Below are 21147 nucleotides of genomic sequence, written 5' to 3'. Positions count from 1 at the left end.
GTGGGATGGGAAATACCGGTTTATTCCAATCAGCGATCGTTCTAATCGGCCTATCGATCTCTCTCAACGAAATTAGCTCTCGTTACAGGACAATACAGTGGAGTCGCGATCGCAAACACGGGGGAAAAAAGTTGAACGAAACAATGAACGCATCGGTTCAAACAGTAACGCGATGGTAAAAATTGCAATTACGCTAATTGGCTTTGCAATCTGCTCGTATGGGTAATGTAAAGTAATCGAGGAGAAATGCTAAATGAAACGTTGCATCGATGCAACGTTGATCCTTAACGCGTTATCTGCCACGCGAATTTGATATATCTTGCTTTGGCTGCCGCGGTAGATTCAAATATATTGCATAGCAACATTTAATTTGTACAAAATATTATGGTCACATTTGCGCACCTTCGTCTGACAATATTATCTACATTGGCTACGAAAAATACTTGTTGCATTTATCGTAGCATTTGATTAATTAAGTTCAAGTATATACAAATATATGTAGATTCAGATAGTTGAAAATGAGATATATTAGGTTGTCCGAAATGTTTCTTCCGTTTCATAAGGTGATAACAGATGAGCAACAATTTCTGTTTTATATTATTTTATTGAATTAGCTATGATCCATTTTGTTCTATTTCTATTATTATATTCGTACATAATTCAATAAACTAATATAAAACAAAAAACATTATGCGTCCATTATTTCCTTATAAAACGAAAGAAACTTTTCGGACATCCTAATACAACCATGGAAATGAGATGTAGAATCTGATTAAAAATACGCCTCGTTGGACAATAAGATTATGTAGAAATGCTCTTGGCAGCCATTAAGTAAATCATTCTTACGTTGATAATCGATGAAATTTATCTGATTTTAATGATATCGGAGGATTTAGTAACGCGATTGAAAGTCTGGAAAATATCTCGAAAGACGCGAGGCAAGTTTCGAGCGAAAGTAGAGCGTTTGTCGATACAGAAACCATCGTGACATTTAATCGAATTTTCTATAAGCGCCCTTCCTCCAGACACGTATCTCTTCTCGTTTATTCTTTCGTTGACAAATGACTGAGAGAGTTGAGGGCGAGGGCAAGGCGAACTGGAGTGTATGTGCTCCAGGAAAGAGAGCACAAGAAATACTCACGAAGCCTTTCACCTTGAAACAACACAGCCCGAAATAACCGGGCGTTCTCTATTTTCGGGCATCTCGGCTGGCCCTCGAGTACGCTTCACTCTAAAACATCTCTTAGCTGACATGCACATAGTTACGTGACGTCTGCGTATACGCATAGATACCAAGTCGCGATAAATAACCCCCGTTTACCGATAAGCGCCACGCAAATCGTTCTGTCCTTACTCACGTTCCGATGCAAAACGGTACGGGACACGTTCGCGAGTCTGCTACCCGGCTTATCTGCTCTCGCAGCCGATGTTATCATTTGTGACATTTACACGTTCGAACGAATTTTTCACGAACGTTTGTATGAAAAATTTCGCGTCCCTCGTTTCATCGCCAGAAGCTAGAGAAACCTGACGTACTACCTAATATGGAGGGAGAGTGTACTTCAGGAAAACTTCTTTTCATTTATGTAAACTCGCCTTCTTGATACGTACAAGCTGAACTTTCTTTCCATGATACAAGAGAGCTATGCTGACACGAGAGATACTACAAAGAATAAATATTGCGATTAGAGTGCGGATATTTATGCAAATTCGTCGTTTTACTAAGATTCGAAGGAAAAGCTCGAGGACGTCATTTGCAAAATGCGATAGATACGACTTTAGGAATTGGGCTTTGGAACGGCGATTCTCTGTTGTTCGTTCTAAGGATTCATCGAGTTATTGTCAGCCACGCTTTTTATTCAGCTCAGCTATCGTTCCTTTACGAAAACGTGTATCGCATGTTCGGTGATTCTCAGTAATGCAATTGAAGATATAGAATCTAGATAGGAAATCGTTTTTAGTGTTTGTTATAGAGTGTACTCTATCTTGGTTGTTTTGTACGTCTTTACTCTTTCGCGTGGTTATCTCACTCCGTAAGGCTTCGTTCGGATTGGTCAAGCTATTCGAATTCAATACGTGAAGTATTGTTCGTTTCTCGAGTCCGAATAATTATTTTCGATACAATGAAGAAAATGGACAACTGAAATTTCATCGCGTCGCAAAGTTTCTAGATCGCCATAGCAGGATAGTAATTATCACGGCGAAAACGAAGAATATAAAGCAGAGACCGAGAGGCTGAACAATGCGTGCGCCACCGGCATAATTTCCACGATAACGACCATTACAATGAAACGAATTTACGGATCGTTGGAACGCGGAGGCGCGCGAAATTTTCACGATATTTTTCTCTGTGACGAGGCACCGGTCGACGGCGCCAGGAACCCTTCGATCCATTTCCACCAGAGACGGAACGAGAAAGAGGAAATAAATTCTGGGTTGTCTTTCGCAAAAGGAATATCGGAGATACTATCGCTAATGCGAAAATCTTTCGATAATAGAATTTGTCGTGGTTTCATCGGATACTATATACCAAGGTAGAAGTCCCTGTAAGGGATACGCTGATGCGTCTTTTTTCTATTTTTCTGGTCATCCTTCGATCCTGTTGCGATCCTCGAACTTTTATATTCCAACGTTGCTCTCATTTTAGCAAACAAAAAAAATCTATGCTGTTTTCAGAAGACGTTTAACATAAAACCAGAACGAGAAGTCATGCGCATGCCGGTGAGAGTATTTTCATATTTTGTTCAAATTTGAGATGTTTTTAAAGTTAGAAAAATAGAATTGGCTCGAAAATGACCGAAAACAGGTTTCAGGACAGAATCTCTCTATCGGAGAACGTAACTGAACCTCGAATCTTGTTACGATTCGTGCCACGCAAGAATCATCAGCGAGCTTCTTTCCTCTGCAATGACCAAGTCTCAGTGTCCACTCGGAAAATAGCATCAAGAGAATAAATTTAACGAAGGAAAAAGGATTGATTAGGACAATGAACGTGGTTAGCTTCTGGTACGGTCAAAGTCGTTTCGTCGGTTTACCGAAATTTACAAGAGCAGTCGAATTTACGAGACACGTGGTCATGAATAGCAATGAGCTTTGTTTTTCCTTTAAATTTTGTATTTCTTTCCATTGCCACATTGTAGTTCTTTTAACGTTGTTTTATTGCCAACACGAAAATATAAGGTGAGTTGAGGCTAAATTATTAGCTTTAGCCAAAATGTATACGTAAGAAAGTGCAGATAATTGGAATTTTATCTTACGAAACAGTTCGTTACAAAACTACAAGTTTCTAAATAACAGAGAAATAAATGGAATTTATTTGACAGCCAAGTAAAGCCTGAGTAGTATACATGTAACTATATAACTATATAAAATCTAAGCGAAACAAAACATAATTTCTGCTGTGTTATAAAAGAAATTTTTAATCTAATGTGTAATACTAACAGATAATTATTTTACTGAACGCTCATAACGTTCGTTTTCCCTCTATTAGTGTCATTAAATGAATTATACCTAAGGTGTATTTATCCATATTGCCTGACGCCTGCAGTTTCCCGCTGCGAACTTTTATGTATTTATGGAAAATTTAACGATGCAAAAATGCATAAAGCGCGCATAATATCTAGATGAGATCATTTTCACTGACCATATATTTAAAATAACAATTGATAATATTAATATTCTACTAAATATGTCTGCAGCCCGTAAATGTTCCCATTGTTTTCAAATTTTACCAATCCAATCATGTTAATAGTATCTCATTACGATGTTAATGAAATTTTTAAGTTTCATATAACGCACATAATATATTCATGAAACTACTCAAATACCTTGGTGAGTAATACAAGTAACATTTAAAAATATTTTGCGGAAGAAACATATTATAACTGTCCATCAGAAAAGAACGTTCGACCAGAAAATATTTTCCTTTTCCCTTCTCAAGAAGATTAACATTCAGTCGGTTTGGGACGAGCACAAAAGACAACATAATGGCGCAGGCTGCATTTTACGAAAGACAAACGAAGTTACTTAGAAAATTGGAGGAGAAACCGAGAGATTCGTGCATAATATATTCGATGCAGAATACACGACGGTGCTATTCGTGATGCTTCTTCGTCCAACGAAATGCTGGGATCATAAACAAGACATGTTGAACATCGAAATCATACAAAAGCCAAAGACAAAGCAATGTTCCGTAGGAACCCGATGAAAACCCGAGCTTGCACCGATACAGATGCGCGTTGCGTTTAGGTGCAGCTGTTGTACTAAGGTATCGCGAAAAAGGGGAAAAGAACGTCGTTGCCCACATTCTCGTTGCAGTCTACAAATGAAGGCTTTTACGCCTGATACCTCGTTTCTCTTTCTTCTTTTCTCTCACACTCTGTTTCCTTTCTGCATTCTACTTTCCGTTCCTTTTCTCCCAGAAATCGTGACAATACATCTTGCATTTGCACGATTTCTCTCTCTCTCTCTCTCTCTCTCTCTCTCTCTCTCTCGTGTTTCGTTCGTTCGCTTCGAAATAGATCGATGATCCTTAAGCCGCGAGAGAAGAGAACCGATGAATAAAAAGATATTCATATTTCGTGCATGAGCTTCTCTAAGCTAATCTGAGCCAGGAAAAGGTATATCGCAAGGGGAATAGCATAGACATACAGTGACTATAAAAAGATGTTGACACGCTATTGTATTCGTTATAGTAATTACATACTAATTAAATAGATTATCGTTCAATAATACTTTCGTAAGATTACAAAAATTCGGTACTATGATGATGAAAGGTAGAAAATAAGAGTATGTACTGTATGTACATTACGTTTGAATTAATCCATACAAGTACTAGTATTAATATTGGAATATTAATTGTTGTATTATTTAGAAAATTTATTTTTACAAGTAACCATTAAACAATTTGAAAGGGGCATAGAATGTTCTTCGATAGGGCACAAATAATAAATCGTAAGTCATAGTCAAATAGCCCTTTGATTTCTCGATATTCGATGTACCTACAGAAACGCCTAATAAAGATATCAACCGTTGCCGAAATTCCGAATAATCGGAAGGTTTATCTTGGTAAAGAGTAAAGTCTGAATATTTTGAAAAGGCACTGCGTTAAATTGATGTATTCCAAGCAATGACGAATAGCGCAAACAAGCGGTCAGCGAAGCACATATTACATAGCTTGGAAACGTCGGGTCGGTGAAAAATGAACGCAAACGTTTCAGTACTGTCACGTATTTCCGTGCGATATTGCGTGTAGAATGAAAGACTAAGTCCTGCGAGTAAATAGGGACAATTTAATATTTCCATAGTGGAGAAACTGCGAGAAGAGAAGTCAGTTTTTAAAGCTCCGCGATGTGCCGTATATCTGCTTGTTATTCCTGCATGTTGCTCCTTTCGATCGTATTTCGCATGCGTTTTGCGAGCTACATGCAAATATCGTGCATTCGCGGAACATTATCGTGGCTCGTGCCACGGAATACAAACTTTTCAATTCTATCCGGTGACCGACGAACGCTTCTAAATAATTTGAGTCTGTCTCGGTGGGCAAGCAGAGGGCCTTGGTTCCAATTGCTTCGTACGAATTCCGATTGTGTCACTTCTAAATCTACGTATAGTAGGCGGCCTTGCGATCATTCTTCGATGTCTTCGTTAATCGTAACCCTAGAATCATAGCACGTGCTGGCTATTGGCAATTGCGATCGCAGGAATCGGTAGGACAAAGTCTTATAGTCTCTTGTCCTCGCTAAACATCGTACGCGTTTACCTTACGTTTAAGGCCACGTGTTTTTAATTTCGAGCTTTGATAATCCAAACACGATCTACCGTTTTCATTGCATGCACATGCCTGCCGTTGATTGTGCAACGAGGGTGCAAATGAACCGTTCTATTCGTGATAAATACGGGCGCAGAGTCCTTGTTATCCGATAAACTGTACACAGTGTTTCGTAATAAGCTCTACGTACGATACACACAGGCTATTTGTGTAATTTTTAGCCCGTGTCCTTTCGTTTCGATAAATACGTCGAGTAGCGATGGAATCGAGTTGAGTAAGTTCTCGTAATCCTGAATCAAATCCGATATCCATGCTTCGTTTCATAACATATAGTAGTTTATTTATTGTACTTGCGAAATACTCGATTTTCATAAGCTGCTTTTCGAAACAAGAAGCCAGAATGATGAACTTGTTCTGAAGATCTACTTATATCGAGTCCGATATTTGAACTAATCGAGCCCTTTACTAATCGGATCGCGAGAGCCAGGTTCCATCATCGTACGAAATTGGTAAGTTTCGAGAAAAAGTCTTAATCCTCAAGATCAGCTACGTTCCGTAGAACAATTTCGAGCCAATCAAACTCAATCGAACTCTCATGGACAACGTTCGTGATCAGTTAGATGAAACAGAATGTTTATTGTTCCAACAGGTATCTAAAACCTTGAATATTCCAAAATCAGTTTTCTATTAATGTTCAACAAAAAAAAAAAAAAAAAAAAAAAGAAGATGGAAATGGAACCGAAGCTAACAGCTTCTAAATAATCTAAATAACAGAAAGATTCGTCGAAATAACAGGAAGATAAACGATATAAACTTATTGCGACCTATCACTTGTGCCTATCACTAATGGCGAGTCTTTTTACTCGCGCTGAAAAACAATTTCTCGACAATGGAAAAGTGAATTGTCGAAATGGTCGTCGCTACGCAGGAACGTGATCATCGGCGTAAAATTTATGCAGCAGCACGCGCGCGGTATTCTACGAGCTACTCTTTTCGAATGAAAATATTATCAGTGCCGTTATTTCTTCGGCTCATTTTCCCACTACAAATTGGGTTACGAACACGCGCTTGTCCAACGAAACGTAAAAACTCTCATCGATTTCGGAAGCTCCTCGTGGCAAATCAAAAGTTGACTGTAATTAGAAAACGTAGGAAGCCTATAAAGCACTAACAGTATCGTGCTGTTCTATTAATGAAAATTACGTTGACGAGTTGAGGATTATAATAGTGTAAGTCGGTTTATTGGTATTCTTCGTAAAATAACATTTCGTGTTTGTTATTATAAAGAGTTCAATATGCCTATCTCTTTAAGATTATGAAAATATATCTCGATGGAGAATGTACTTATAACTTAGAATCGGTTGACCATGAGACTATGATTATATATAACATCTTTAGCAGTCAAATTTCATTTAATTTGTTTTTTAAAGGCTAACTGAATTGTTTCAGTTACCTAAATAATTTGATAAGGCTCGTTTCTGTTACGAGACGGTAAAAATTATTTTCTTCATGATACTCACGCGTTTCTACTCGTCAATGGACAGCTAGCTCGTAAATCCAAATCGAATTCCAAATGTACTTACCCATGATCCTCTCCTTGACCCACTGATCAAGTCAACGGTTGATTTCGATATAAGTGCAGGCTTTCAGATAGTTTACCCTCATCGAACGGACTTTCCATGGGGAAGGTGATACTTTGCCTCAAAGGCGACCTGGTTGCAAAAGCTGCGACACGGAGGAGCCAACGATCCCGGTGATATTACTATGGAAACGACATGATGTCGATGAATACGATAGCGTTCGTGATACTATGCCTGTTTCACCCCATTTACATAATATAATTCGTTATATGACGAAAAAAGAATATTGAAAATCTGTCGTTCGCTTTTACGCTGCTGCGTCTAATTGCTCGCACAAAAGCATAAATCGATAGCGTGAACCTCCTCTGGGTGATTACACGTTGACCACCGCGCGTTATGTACAAGATGTAGTTATAACCCGCCCATTATGATCACTTTGGAACTTGCAATTTTTGATAAGAATAACCGGCTGTCAACATTAAACAGAGGATAACAAATTTTTGTTATTGAACTCAACTTATTACAAACGATTATAACGTTCTTACGACTTATATTTATCACGAACTGTACAATTAATACACATTTATGCTACATTTCTTAGCGTTCTTTCTTCTCGAAAACAATATAAAACTTATTTAAAAAACTTATCAAGCGCTCGCTGTTGTTTGTTTGCGTTTATTAGCTGCTGAATATAATTCTCACAGTTATAATGCTTCTCGAACTTCGTTGCTCTATATCGCACGCTACGACGAACAATTCGTAGAGCTTCTTGCATCTAGGCATTAGTCTCTGGAACTTCTGAAGTTTCTTCCTCTCTAAATAGGTTAGATTCATTATCTTTTGATAATTCGCGCTCCTGTGAAAGATAAAGGGATGCTCCGGTCAAAGTACATCTCTAAAAGAAGGTTCAATTAATACGAATTTGTTAAGAATTCGTATCGTTTGTCCCCTAGAGTTGCAATGCATTGAAATATGCTACGACATAACATTTCATTTTTGTAAAATATTTTATCGCACCTACTTGCACCCTTTTTCTCGACAACGTTATCTAAGTTGTTCATATCATCGAAAATTCGTTGGTCCACGAAATCTTCTTTATCTTACTTTAACCACTCTACAAAATTTAGCAACACGCGGATTCAGCTATAATATGATCACTGTGGCTATATGACCACTTCAGTCTGCTTTCGCCTACGAATTCACAATCGTAAAAACGTTCCCTGCCGGTAAACTTCATTATTTCGTCCATATAGTCGGTGGCACATTTGTCAGTGTCCGTTCGGTTAATGTCTGTTAATATTTAGCATGTACGCGTTAGGTTCCACATAGCGTTCGAGTGCCTCGTAATAGAGCAATTGCACAATTTACGCAGCCTTTTAGTGGAATCATTGAAAGCCAGTTCCAACCGCTTATCAAAGATGAACAGGACTGGGATAAATCAACGGAAGACGGCGAACGTTCTTTGTGAGCGCGATGCTTCTACGTTTATTTCCAACTAAATCACTTTACAGAGTAACAAGCATGTTGGATGAGTAGTTGTAACATCTTTAACCACTTCGTCAACAGCCAGTCATAAGTATTATATATATAACATGTATATATCATCGTTTACGGAAGTATTCGAGTACTTATCAGGAGATTTTTTTATAAATATATACGAAACTTTTTGAAATTTCGTTAGCATTATAACGTGACACGATTGGCACCATTACACTGGTAAAATTGAAAAGCAATCGAGTGTTTGCAATTATCAAAAACATATAAGTGTTGTTGGTAATGTTAAAAAATGCGGTTACCTATGCCAATTCATTTTTGTCGTATTGCTCCTATTATAATCAATTATGTATAATACATTTGAGCAAATATCAATGATCGTTAGTTAAGTACATCCGTGAGTCTATCTGTTTTTAAATTTTTAAACAAATAAACAAAGTCCGTTATTCTGTTATTGTTTTTAGCTAGCAACCTTTTCGATTCTCCTGTATTTTACCGATATCCATATCTACTGTTGCCGTAAATTGGCTAATACGAGTATACATATTTATACATATTTATACCGATCTCGAAGCGTGAAAGTGCTTTCTGTTAAAAATCTCGCGTGACGGTGGATAGCGAGAGCACGTCACGGTTCGTGGAAATAAAAACAAACGGACGAAACGGCAGTCTGCGAGTTTATTGCAGCTGGGCAAGTTCAATATGCGAGAAAAAATTGGAATATCTTTCTTCCATTTAACACATTGCCATTGTTGCCGTCGTACTTCTTTTCGCGAATAGCCAACCATTGTTTTCTTCTATTGGCAAGCGGATGGAACGGTCGACGAAACGAAAAGAAAAAAACTTATACGAAATTTTAATTAAACCATAGATTTTTAACAAAACAGGATTTATCAAACAGACCCTCGCTAATGCGTAATGTGAGCTTTAAAATATGAAAATTATCTGCGTAAAATTCTCTATTGTCGCCTGTTGTATACTCTTGCATAAATTGCCTAGCAATCGGCTTAACCTTAACCCCTTAACAGTCCAGTTATGGGTTCAGCTTGATGAACGCGCTTGATGAACGCACGCTGCCCAACCCGTGACTTACGTATTTCGGTTACGTATGAAAAATTCGAAGTGGAAAATTTTGCACGCTTCTGTCATACTTGTTTTATAGCGTGACAAGAGCATATAGAGTGGTCCATGAAAATATTTGAACACTCATAGAAACATTTCTGTATACGTAAAAGATTTCCTATGACATACAACATGATACGACTACATATTACGGTCATATTCGTAGTTTGCAGGAAATATAAAAATGTGTATAGAAGTGATAAGATTCATTTTTGACAAACACACGTATCAGAAAATTGACAAAATATTCAATTATTCGCTGTATTAGTACTAAGACCATCAGAGTGGTTAAAATAAGCAACTCGTCAGTTTTCAATCCAGAAATCTTATTTTATATAGAAAGCATCGAGAACTCGAATGATTTTTGACAATATATTTGGACGAAAGGTTGCTCTCCTTTCGCATTATTTTTCTAATACATTTTCCATTTTGACACAGATTTATCTTTCCGTATTCCATCTACGGTTGTTTCAATGTTAACAAAATTTCAATATTTTTAATGAGATCGTCTTTCGCACTGATCGTGCGCTTAAGGCGATCTACCATATACTAATTTTTTATCAAGCGCATGTTTGCAATAAACTTTCATAAAAATTTTGTAATTCTTACATACATCTCTAATTTGCTTTCAAATTACACATAATGATCATAATCCTGACAGACTCATTACGGTACTAACGATATTTCAAAAAGTTCCATATGACACGCATAATATATCAATCGACGGTAATTGTTCAAATAATTTCATCACAAGCGCCAGAAAAAGAATGCAAAGAGATGTTCTGATGTTTGGTCTCGCAACTTCGTTACGAGTTAATAAAAGGAAATAAACGGCGACAAGGGTGCTCGTGCGAAGTGCAAGATAATTGCAGGCAGCGTGCATTAACGGTGCAAGCGGCGCGACGTTGCGTTTCTTTGGCACGCGGTTTCGCGAGTCAATAAAGCCACGACCTATTGATCCGAAAGGTCCTCTCTCTCTCTCTCTCTCTCTCTCTTTCTCTCCTTCTCTGTCTAAGCTGGTTCTATCTCGATGTCGAAGCCGAGTTGGCGCGTAGTACGGTAGGCCGAAGATAGACACACCTTCAGACGGGTGGCCACTAGAAATCCATGGAAAGCTCGCAGTTCTATCAACCCTCGATCTCGATACTCCTCGCTCTTGCTTGCCTGCGCTGTAACGTCAGCTGCTGATAACGGTCCTTTTGCCGCGGTCGTCGTGCTGCACGCTAATCACTTCGTTACCCACTGGCCAGATGTTTTAACCACCTTAATTCTACTTACGACCCACCTGTTATTTCGTCCGTCTCATCTCTCTTTCTTCTCCAACTCTCGCGTTACGATTGCGAAGGGTCCTTCAACGGCGCGATGGTTCCTCAACGAAACGAAATTCGAATCGTTGATCCTTTGTTACGTTGTGTTTACTGTTTAACCTCTTAGGTACGACGCGCCACTATAGTGGCTTTCGCGAATGTCATCTTATATTACGATGCGCCACTATAGTGGCTTTCGCGAATGTCATCTTATATTACGACGCGCCACTATAGTGGCTTTCGCCGATGTTATATTACGATGCGCCACTGTAGTGGCTCACTCTTTTGACTCACTCGCTCATCGTTTGAACTAAATCTTCTTCATTTGTCTTGCTTCACACTTCTTTTGCCCTCACAACGTTTTATAACAGTGTTAACAACATACAGACAATATATAGTCTCTGTTTTTGATACGCCAGTGTCAGGTATCAATTGTTGCTTTTCGCTAATATAAATAAACCATTATTAAATGTTCTTTTTAACATATTGATAGAATCTTCAACCTCAAAATGTCGCTTCAAAATAGAAAACGAAGAGCAATTTGAAATTCGATATCGCCCTATGAGTGTGAAAATTGTGTCGTACTGTGCTTTAAAATATATCACACTCAATTGTATTATTAATTATTAAAGTAAATTATTAAAGCTAAAGTAAAGAAAAATTATAATTTAGCTATCAGAAACTTCGTTCCAATGTGCTTGCGTAGGGGACAGACAGCATTATCCGTCACACATTGCAGAGCTACATCGTTTACACGTAATTCGCGTCGAACTCTGTCGTACAAAGAAACAGCTTCGCACAAAATTCAGCCGTATCTAAGAGGTTGATAAGTGTTTGGACGTTTCAGCTAATTTCTAGTAACCAGATCGCGAATATCTATGCATTTGTGGGAAATTTAAAACTGCACGGAACGTACGTCGTACATAAAGATATGTACATTATACGATATTAGCTAGAAGCACAGCAGTCCTTGTAATGCTCAGTGAACGATACGGATCTCTATTTAGCCTCTATCTCTCTAGTTGTGAATTTAGTTGTGAAAAATGTGAATTCGTATAAACATCAGCGATCTAATAACGATAGAACTTGAATTTGAATGCAATATGCAAATTAGTGATGTGCGTATAGTAGCTGCAAAAAGTATTATAGATACACATTGAGAATACATATACCTATGTTGTAAGTAGTAATTTATTAACTTTTGAGTTGATGGTAAAATAATAGTCGCTTTTTTAGATAAACTGTTTCAAATGGTTCACACGTAACTGTTTACGATAAAATGATTTTAGCGAAATGTTGTTGTGTTCATAAAACACTTAGCTTTCGTTTGGACTTAGGCACGCAACGTGATCAGCTTAGATTATTCTGTCATTAGTGGGTCGATCATACATTTTTTGCGTCTACGAGTATACAACGCACTCTAAAGAGAATTTCTAGATGATCATACACTTTTTGTCAGTCCTTTTTTGTCAGTTCTTTTTTTAACGTTGACAAGGTTACCTTTGCCTTTTGTAAGGAAACTTACCATTTCATACAAATATATATATGTATCTTTTAGTTATCATAACATTCAGTCATCATAACAAATACTTGTGGTTCTTTTTTTACATTTCAAATAATGTACGGAGAATCATAACTATGATATCTTAAATGTCATGCTACGTAATACACTTATTAATATTTATTAGGGTTGAATCATAAATAATCACCGACGCTGGTCGTAAGTTGTAAGCTTCTCGGAAATTCCAAATAATTCCACAGCTCTGTGTCGTAGCTGTGTTTATTTTATCTTGCAGAATTGAGGAGTTCAAAAACAACAGTCAGCAAGCGTAGATAAAATACTACATAATACAATTTTTTCTAAAATGGGAAGGTTACAGTGGTGTACGGTGATGGAGAAAAGAAACTTTACAAAGTGAACAGTATAAAAACATCATAATTTTACAAGATGAATTTTTATCTGATAAGAGCAACGAATAAATGTAATATATACCACAGAATAGTTAACTATTATCAATATGTTATAAAGTTATTAATACAAAAGTTACTGAAATTCATAATGTATCAATCTTAAACTCTACTTTATCAAAATTATACAAAATTCTTTGAACGGGCAAAAATTCCAGCCGCTAATCGCCTATAATGAAATCGCTTGTAATACAGTAATTATTCTTACATATATCTTCCTGCTTTCGCGTCGTTAGGATTTTCTCCAACTTTTCTCGTCTCACGTGTACATACTGTATTACCTGTTATTGTTCCTCCGAAGAAACGATGTCATTAACTGATCTCTCAGGAGGATACCGAGTATGAATGATAGCACAACAGCCGTAACGTTGGCTTTGGATTTAAAACGGAAATCTCTAGCCTTCGGGTCGGAGAACCGGAAATTGCCGAGACTTAAGGAAAATCGTGAACAGGTTTGCGAAGGTGTCCGTGAGACGCGAAACGTTTCCTCGAGTTTCTCGGTTCGAAGAGATTTCCCTTTAGAAGGGATCCTGCTCTTCTAATTCAGCAACGATTAAACTATTTGAAAGATACACTGACTTCTGGCGGACTAATTTGTACAGCGTCGAAGACACTGTGGGAAAGTTTAAAGGGCAAGCGCAGATTAAAGTTTTAGATCGATGCATACTTGGGTGTTTCGGTCATTTGTAAGCAAAAATTTCCTTCACTTATGGTCATCAATGAAAGACAAACACGCCTTATGCATAACGCGGCGCACATAATGTAGTCATTGCGTAAGAACATTAGGGAGAGAAAAATTTGTACATCGTTGGTCTAGAAACTTTATTTTGAAAAAATGTCTATTCTATAGAACAAGTATATATATTATATATGTTTGATCGTGGCGATTCAGTAGTTGGAGGTATCGGTTGAACATTATCGATATTTATCACTGTTAATGTGCTATTTACGATTTATCACGATTGTCGGGAAACTCGTATGAGCACAGTTATCGCCGAAATCGTCTAACCGTAACAAATTTCTGTCCTTTCCGAGTCCATTAACGGGCCGATGATCACCGTATGTACGAAAATGCCTGGGTGATCTGCATTCACCGAGGCAACCACAAACCTAGCTCTTCTACTCTCCGCTTTTCTGTAATATTATCCCCGATACGATGCGCATGATTAACGCGGGAAATGTTGCGCCTGGGAATATCTTTTTTATTATGTCGTGGAACAATGATATGTTACATATTATTATCTGTGATAGATTATTTCATTATCTTATTTTCTCCGACCATTGTTCAAGCAATTGTTTTATTATATTATCATTCATTTTTGTATCTTCTTATATCTTTTATATCTATCGGAATATCTTTCTGTGAAAGAAGAGGAAAAAGGAGAAGAGATAGGAGAGCGTACGAGGAAACGAAGGAGTAAAAATGAAAGGAAGAAAAGGGAGCTGATGATTCTCATATAGATTATTCTATCGCCTCGTGAAGATTGTTTTATTTAATTGATAATTATTTACTTCGTTGTTTTATTTCATAGTATGAATAGACAAAGAGAAAAAGAAGCAAAAGGAAAAGAATAGCAGGGTAAGGGAAAGGAGGAAAGAAGAAAGAAAAATGGAAGATATAACTGAGTTTTATGGTTCCAAATAAGAAGTCTCGTAATTTTTCAAAATTACCAAGTAGTCTTACTTTAGTGGAAAGATAAAAGCTTTCTCTCTTTATCCTCTTTTGTCGTCTTTTTTTGTTTGCTAATTTAATGCATGTCGTGCGACGTGAGTTGTGTACCTGCGTACACCACTTGAAGTAACTGGGTCAGCAGCGTGTACGGTAATTGGCAGCAGACTAATTTCCTTACAATTAGTTCGTTGACGGCGTGAAAGAGTGCCTGGCATACAATGATACCTGTATGTTCAACTTCGTTGTTACGTTAAAAGTTTCGTCAACTTTTCCACTTCCATTGTATCAAATTACAAGCAACTTAAGACCATTACCACACACATTCTATACATAAAATATCACGCTGTATAAACCGTGCGGATTATCCAGCACAGTATCTACAAAGCTACGCGAGAAACGTATTCTATTCTATATCCTATTTTAGTACCTAAAGTACAATAGAATTGAATTTGGTTAAATAATTATTGCGTATTCAGTTAAATACTAGCTCTGTTACGCATAATTTTCCACTATATAATCTTCTGGAGCTTTGTCGAATCTGTACACAGTTCTGTACTCTCCATCGGTGCTTAAAATATCAACTTGTTCTTAGACATAAATCGGACAAGTTTTTAATCAACTGAAATAGCATCTAGTTCACTTGTGATTCCTATGCATATTTAATATCGCGAATATGAATAGTAGTAACTATTTTATTACTGTTTCCAAAATACACAGCATTTTCACAGTGGTTTGCACAAGAAGGAATTCCAATCTTGTATTGAAATACTTGTATTTAACTCTTTTAATTGCTTGACGCACGTGTAGAGTGCACATATGCGTGTAGAGTGCTTTCCTATTATCGTTATCAAGAATGTATCATGCATTCATTTACCCATTTTCAGTATTAGTTGTTTCTATTATACATAAATTGAATCATTTACATCGGTATTTGAGGAAGAATTTGTATCTAAACTAGTTATGGATGAGACAGCGAAGTAAATGCATCGAAGTTACGTAAACGCGACACTATTGAATAACACAAGTAAATTAACTTCAACAATAAGAAGCTAATAACAGATAAAGTAACTGTTTGTGAAGGTACAAAAGGTATACTGAAATAATATTTGAATTTTTCGGTAGTGCGCTATACAAATCAAACGCAATATTTTACAAAACTTTGCACAATTCAAAAGAGTACAATCTTGTCATAGTCCTGTAAACGTTTCTTTGAACTTCATGAAACCATAGGGGTAGAGATTCGTCGTGCCTGACAGCTTGCGTTCTCTTAGCGAACGATGAATTGGCAGATAGTGAATTTAGCGAATTTAAACAGAGAAGAGTCGTGAATTAATAAGGCGTTGCAATGCAAGTTTTGGAGCCGGTTACAGAATATTTATACCACGGTTACAGAAACGGTAGCAGACAGTACTCAAGTACAGTAGTACAAGACCTACCACTCGAATTATCTAGGCCACCTGCTTGTAGAGCAACTGGCAGCAGAGTCGAGCCTCTTACTTCGCTGACAGCGCTGAAGCTCATCCCCGTGTGTATACATTATACGTATAAAAGCTTGCTATAACCATTTACAAGCGTCAGCCGAAAAATAAAAGCCACCCACACAAACGTCTCGGTCATTTCGCGACTAACTCGAACTCGCGAGTTTTCTTTGCTGGCATTTTTCCTTTCCTTCGACGCAGCTGAAATCGGGTTACACAAAGATGGGCTGGGTTTTCGATGGGTGCTTATTAATCGGTAAACTCGTTCGTCGAATTTACAAACCGTCGTAAATTGACACCAATAGATGACGGCAGAAACGGTAATTTGCTTATCGCAACGTAACCGTACAAAGATGATGGGCAGATTTTTGGTTGTTTCTTAGCTTAAGCGATTATTAATGGGTAAACATGAATGCGTATTTGGAACATTGTCATAGCGGAAAATTGTGCCGAACCATCCTGAATTTTTCTGTTGTAATGTTCTTGTAATTTAGACTGGAGCGGATGGAATTATGTGGAATTTTATGAAAGTGATTTGGAGTATACGAAGATAAATCTTTTTCAAGTATTGATTTAACAGAGCACTTTGAATTATTAAAATTTATTGAACGATCCAATACAATTTAATACAATCGTGGCATTTATTTATGAAAGTAGCTTCGAAGGTACCGCACGACTTTCCCTCGCACATTTTAAATGATCTCGATCGCAAAGCGTATACTCGCATCCTGCTGTGGATTTCCATCAATTGAATAACCCGCTCCATCCCAGTCGTTCGCATACTCTTATCCGTTCTCAATTTAACTTGGTCGCGTAACAAGAGGTTGTTACGAACTGTTACGACAACCGGCGAACTAACGAGTGAGAAACAGTGAAACTTCAAGCCGAAACGGCGCGAAAACACGTTTGATACCGTTCCGATACTCGAAGAAACTGCGATTATACACTCCGTTGTATATCACGCTTTCACGATCCGTGATAATACTTTCTCGCACGTCCAATGTCTTTATAAACTTTAACTTTGTTAAAATGTTGCTTCTGGCAAATCCTATGGTATAACTTTATAAATATCAAAGTTCTATTAAACTTTAGAAAATAATTCTGTTTTGCTATAAAAGATTAAATTTGATATACATCGCACCTCACTATGATATTTTAATAATAACGAGTATAGTAATACAATAACGTATAGTATATTAATTGTATATTATTTTATACACTGATAGTATTTTTCGGTTTAAACAATATATGCAATTTTTTATACAATATATGCATAACACTTTATTTTTCTTCTTGTGTAATATATTTTTCTATATACTTTGCACTTTGATTTCAACTTCTATACTTCAGTCGTTGGTAGCTCCAATGTTCTTCAAGTTACACTTTGAAAAAGGAAACGTATTCTTTAGTTGTTTCGTCGTTATTCGAATTTGCAATTCGATCGAAGCTGCAACAACCGACTTCCGCGATACGCATAAAATCGTATGTGCCTGTTGAAAACCTACAAAAACTCACACGATCCGTAGTAAGGATTCACTAGGATGGCCTACTGGTACACTTTTATGATCCCTTTAACATTGAGCGTTGACCCACTATTCCAGAAGAACGTTCGTGTCTGTTGGCCTCGGGGTTCCTACTTTATTCTCGTTATTTTTTAATATGTGCATGTTCCACCCCGATGCAACGTAACCAATGCATTCTCCATAGAATGGATCCTGGTATTAAATGTCATAGAAAATGAAACGAAACATGAACGATTCATCCGTTGGATCGTTCTACTTAAGAAGAAGAACGAAAATTAACTCGGAGGACTACTAAGTACAGTAGAACATCGATTATCCGAATATCGATTATCTTGGTAAATATCGTGGATATTCATTCGTCTGTGAAACATGAGCCTAATATACTGTAACGTACCTGGACCATCGGCATAATTTCTATCCGTTATTTATTCCAAAACTGTTACGTTTAGTTGACCAGCGTATTTCTTTTTGGTTTCAATAAATTAACGTTATAGTTATCAAGGCAAGCAATACTTTTGTACCTTCGACATACTAAAATTCTGACGAGTAATATTTTGAAAATTTTGATAAAAATTGACGACGCGTTGAAATTTGCAATTACTTGTCTGTAAAAAATAAGGAATGTGACTCGTCGCGGTCTTCCTATGTGGTTTCTAAGTGAAAATTGTAGGCGAGCCACGGGTACATAAGTATGAGTTATCGTGATAGTCAGTAGGTCGTGAGAAAAGATTATACCACTAGTAACCTTTGCTTTCTCAGTTTGCCCCTTTTGAAGGTTGCGAGAACGTATATGAACAGCCTGATAAGAATAATAATGTCGATGTGGTAACCTCGTCGATACAGGCATGGCGATTTTCTCGGAAACAAAGACTATACGATAGTAAAGGTATTACCATTGTCTCGTACATTACCATACATATATAGTAAGCATTTGAACACCTGGACTAATATTGTCAGTGAAAGTGAAATAGTAAACTTACGTAGCAAAAATCGACAACTTACAACTTACCATTTTATTCGTCGATTCACGAACTGTATTATTACCCAAGCATTGTACAGGAAGGTCCTGTTGCTCGAAAAGTTGATATTTTTTAAACCTAACCCAAGCCTAGTTCCTTTTTGCTACAGACAGGAGTAAGTTGTTTTTCGATACTCGTCCATTATTAATCGTCGATCAATTTTGATATCAAATTATTTTTTTTTATATTGTTACATAGTAACCAGGATATAAACCAACGTTAACGTGGCGTCTGAAAGAGACCGCATTATCTCTGAAATCTCGTGATGAATAATATCAAATTATCATCATCAAACATGTTCATTGTCATATTAACTACAATGTATAAAACTTGCAGCTTTTTTTGGAATTTTTTATAGCTATGAGGAGCAGGTGTAGTAATCCACTTCCTGTGTCCATTACACGCAATAACAATGCTCGTATGATGATGTTTGTGAAGTTGAGTAGCACGATGCAACGTGTCGATCAGCTCGAGTAGACGTTTAACGATAGCTGGATTACCTCTCGTCGCAGTGTAATAATTAAAGGTGCCAAGTGAAAGGTTAAACTCTCCACATGCACGATTATCGATCGTGTCTGCTTTCCAGCAGTGAAAAAGAGGAATTCGTTTTGTCATGCTCGAGTGATCCGCGCAGGCTCTTCGAATATCTTTTGTGCTCGTTGCTTTGATTTCGAAAAATGACGAATGGTAATTGGATTTGTCGTTCCATTAACAGAGACATTAATAAATATCTATGGAATATTAGCTGGTATCAGCAAGTCGATAGGAATGACAATCAGAAAATGGAAAATTGAAAGGGGAAAAAGCCCCGAAAATGATCTCTGCCCGTCTCAAACCGACATGAATCGAGAAGTAAAGTAGGGAAACCTTTATAGTCGGCCGTCTCCACCTTTTCATCCGTCGCACCGCCGTCATTATTGTCATCGTTCTCTTTGCCGAGGGTTTTTAATCAAGAGTTCAAGGGACAAGAAACTAAAGATGGTATAATACTTACAGGTTAAATGCGATATCCTTAGAGTTTCATTATTTCAGCGATATCCTATCGCACGAGTATTTCAAAAGTGCCACGGCTCAGACAAGTTTTTCAAGAAGGACGAAAAGTTAGCTTGCAGAAATATTAAAAGATTTAGAAACTTACAAAAATGTTATGTATACGTTTAATTTGCATTGCATCAGGAAACTGGGCAAATATTCTTTTCGTAATTTTCCACACTTAACACTCGAAATCTCCCTTTCGTGTTTCCTTTTTAAACAAAGGACTAGATTATTTTGAGTCGTAACATTTTTTAAACACACGTGCAATATCGTCGTATCATTCGGGATAAAATTTTACACAGACTGACTTTTTATATTCCGATAGAATAGTATGAGAACACTAAGTCCCATCAAATACAGCAAATATAAAGAGGCAATCGTTCCTTCAATTTTCACAGCGCGAGTAAATGAGTCTAATTAAAGTGACTTTCCTCGCGTGTTCTTTGAACAATTCATTTAATTCGGATACTAAAATAGATCGTCGCTGATCTAGTGCTCTTATTTAAAGAACTTGACCTATCCTTTTTAACTTTCCTTCGAGCTTGTGCTTAACTTGTAAATACAAAGTGCTGAATAAAACAGGAAAATATGAAATCAGAGAACAGCTCTTATATCATAAGCGTGGTATAGACAAAGCTATTTTCTCTTTTCTACAGCGTTGCCACGAAAGCAATCGTGAGTTTTAATTTTATATCTACCTAAATCGCCATTGCAATTTTATGAAATGTTTGCATTATCTGGAATGAGTGACCCGAGCGATAAAGTTGCGTGATGAACGATGCGTGACTGAAAATCAGAAAAATGTTTAGCTAGGATTTTCATCAACATCAAAGAATGATTCAGAAAATGCACGTAAATTGTCAGATAAAAAGTATACCTAAAACTACCCAGAAATGTGTTTCTCTTATTAATGTCCAACAAAAAATATTTCTTGTGGATAACAAAAATTCGATCCTGAATGAATTACGAATAAGCATTGTTACTTTAACGTTAAATAAATTTATCAAGAAATTCGTTCATTTCGTGTTTCACGTCGCAATAAAATCACGTTGCTCTTCCGGTGAAGCTACTTACAAAATTCCAACAATATTTCTTCCTCGAATTGTCAGCGTATAAACATAATATCCCCTTGGGATAAAGTTCGCCCATAAAGGATAAGTTCAACGTCTTTGAGAAAAC

At 37.0% G+C, this 21147-nt stretch overlaps 1 protein-coding gene across 5 annotated transcripts in view; it reads left to right on the top strand.

The window, feature by feature from the left end:
- Positions 1-21147, top strand: part of LOC132911614 (protein phosphatase PP2A 55 kDa regulatory subunit) — a 43503-nt gene that overhangs the window by 7104 nt on the left and 15252 nt on the right. The window contains exon 3 of one of the 5 annotated variants that reach the window (XM_060968325.1): positions 6146-6279. The exons of the other annotated variants lie outside the window; for them this stretch is intronic. The gene's annotated coding sequence lies outside the window, so the exon portion shown is untranslated. The remainder of the gene's footprint in view (positions 1-6145; positions 6280-21147) is intronic. 5 annotated transcript variants of the gene reach the window in all.

The sequence above is a fragment of the Bombus pascuorum genome, chromosome 11 (genome assembly GCF_905332965.1).
Source record: "Bombus pascuorum chromosome 11, iyBomPasc1.1, whole genome shotgun sequence".
In the NCBI taxonomy this organism is placed as follows: domain Eukaryota; kingdom Metazoa; phylum Arthropoda; class Insecta; order Hymenoptera; family Apidae; genus Bombus; species Bombus pascuorum.
The sequence above is the reverse complement of the archived record's forward strand: the minus strand, read 5'-3'. Positions and strand labels throughout refer to the sequence as shown.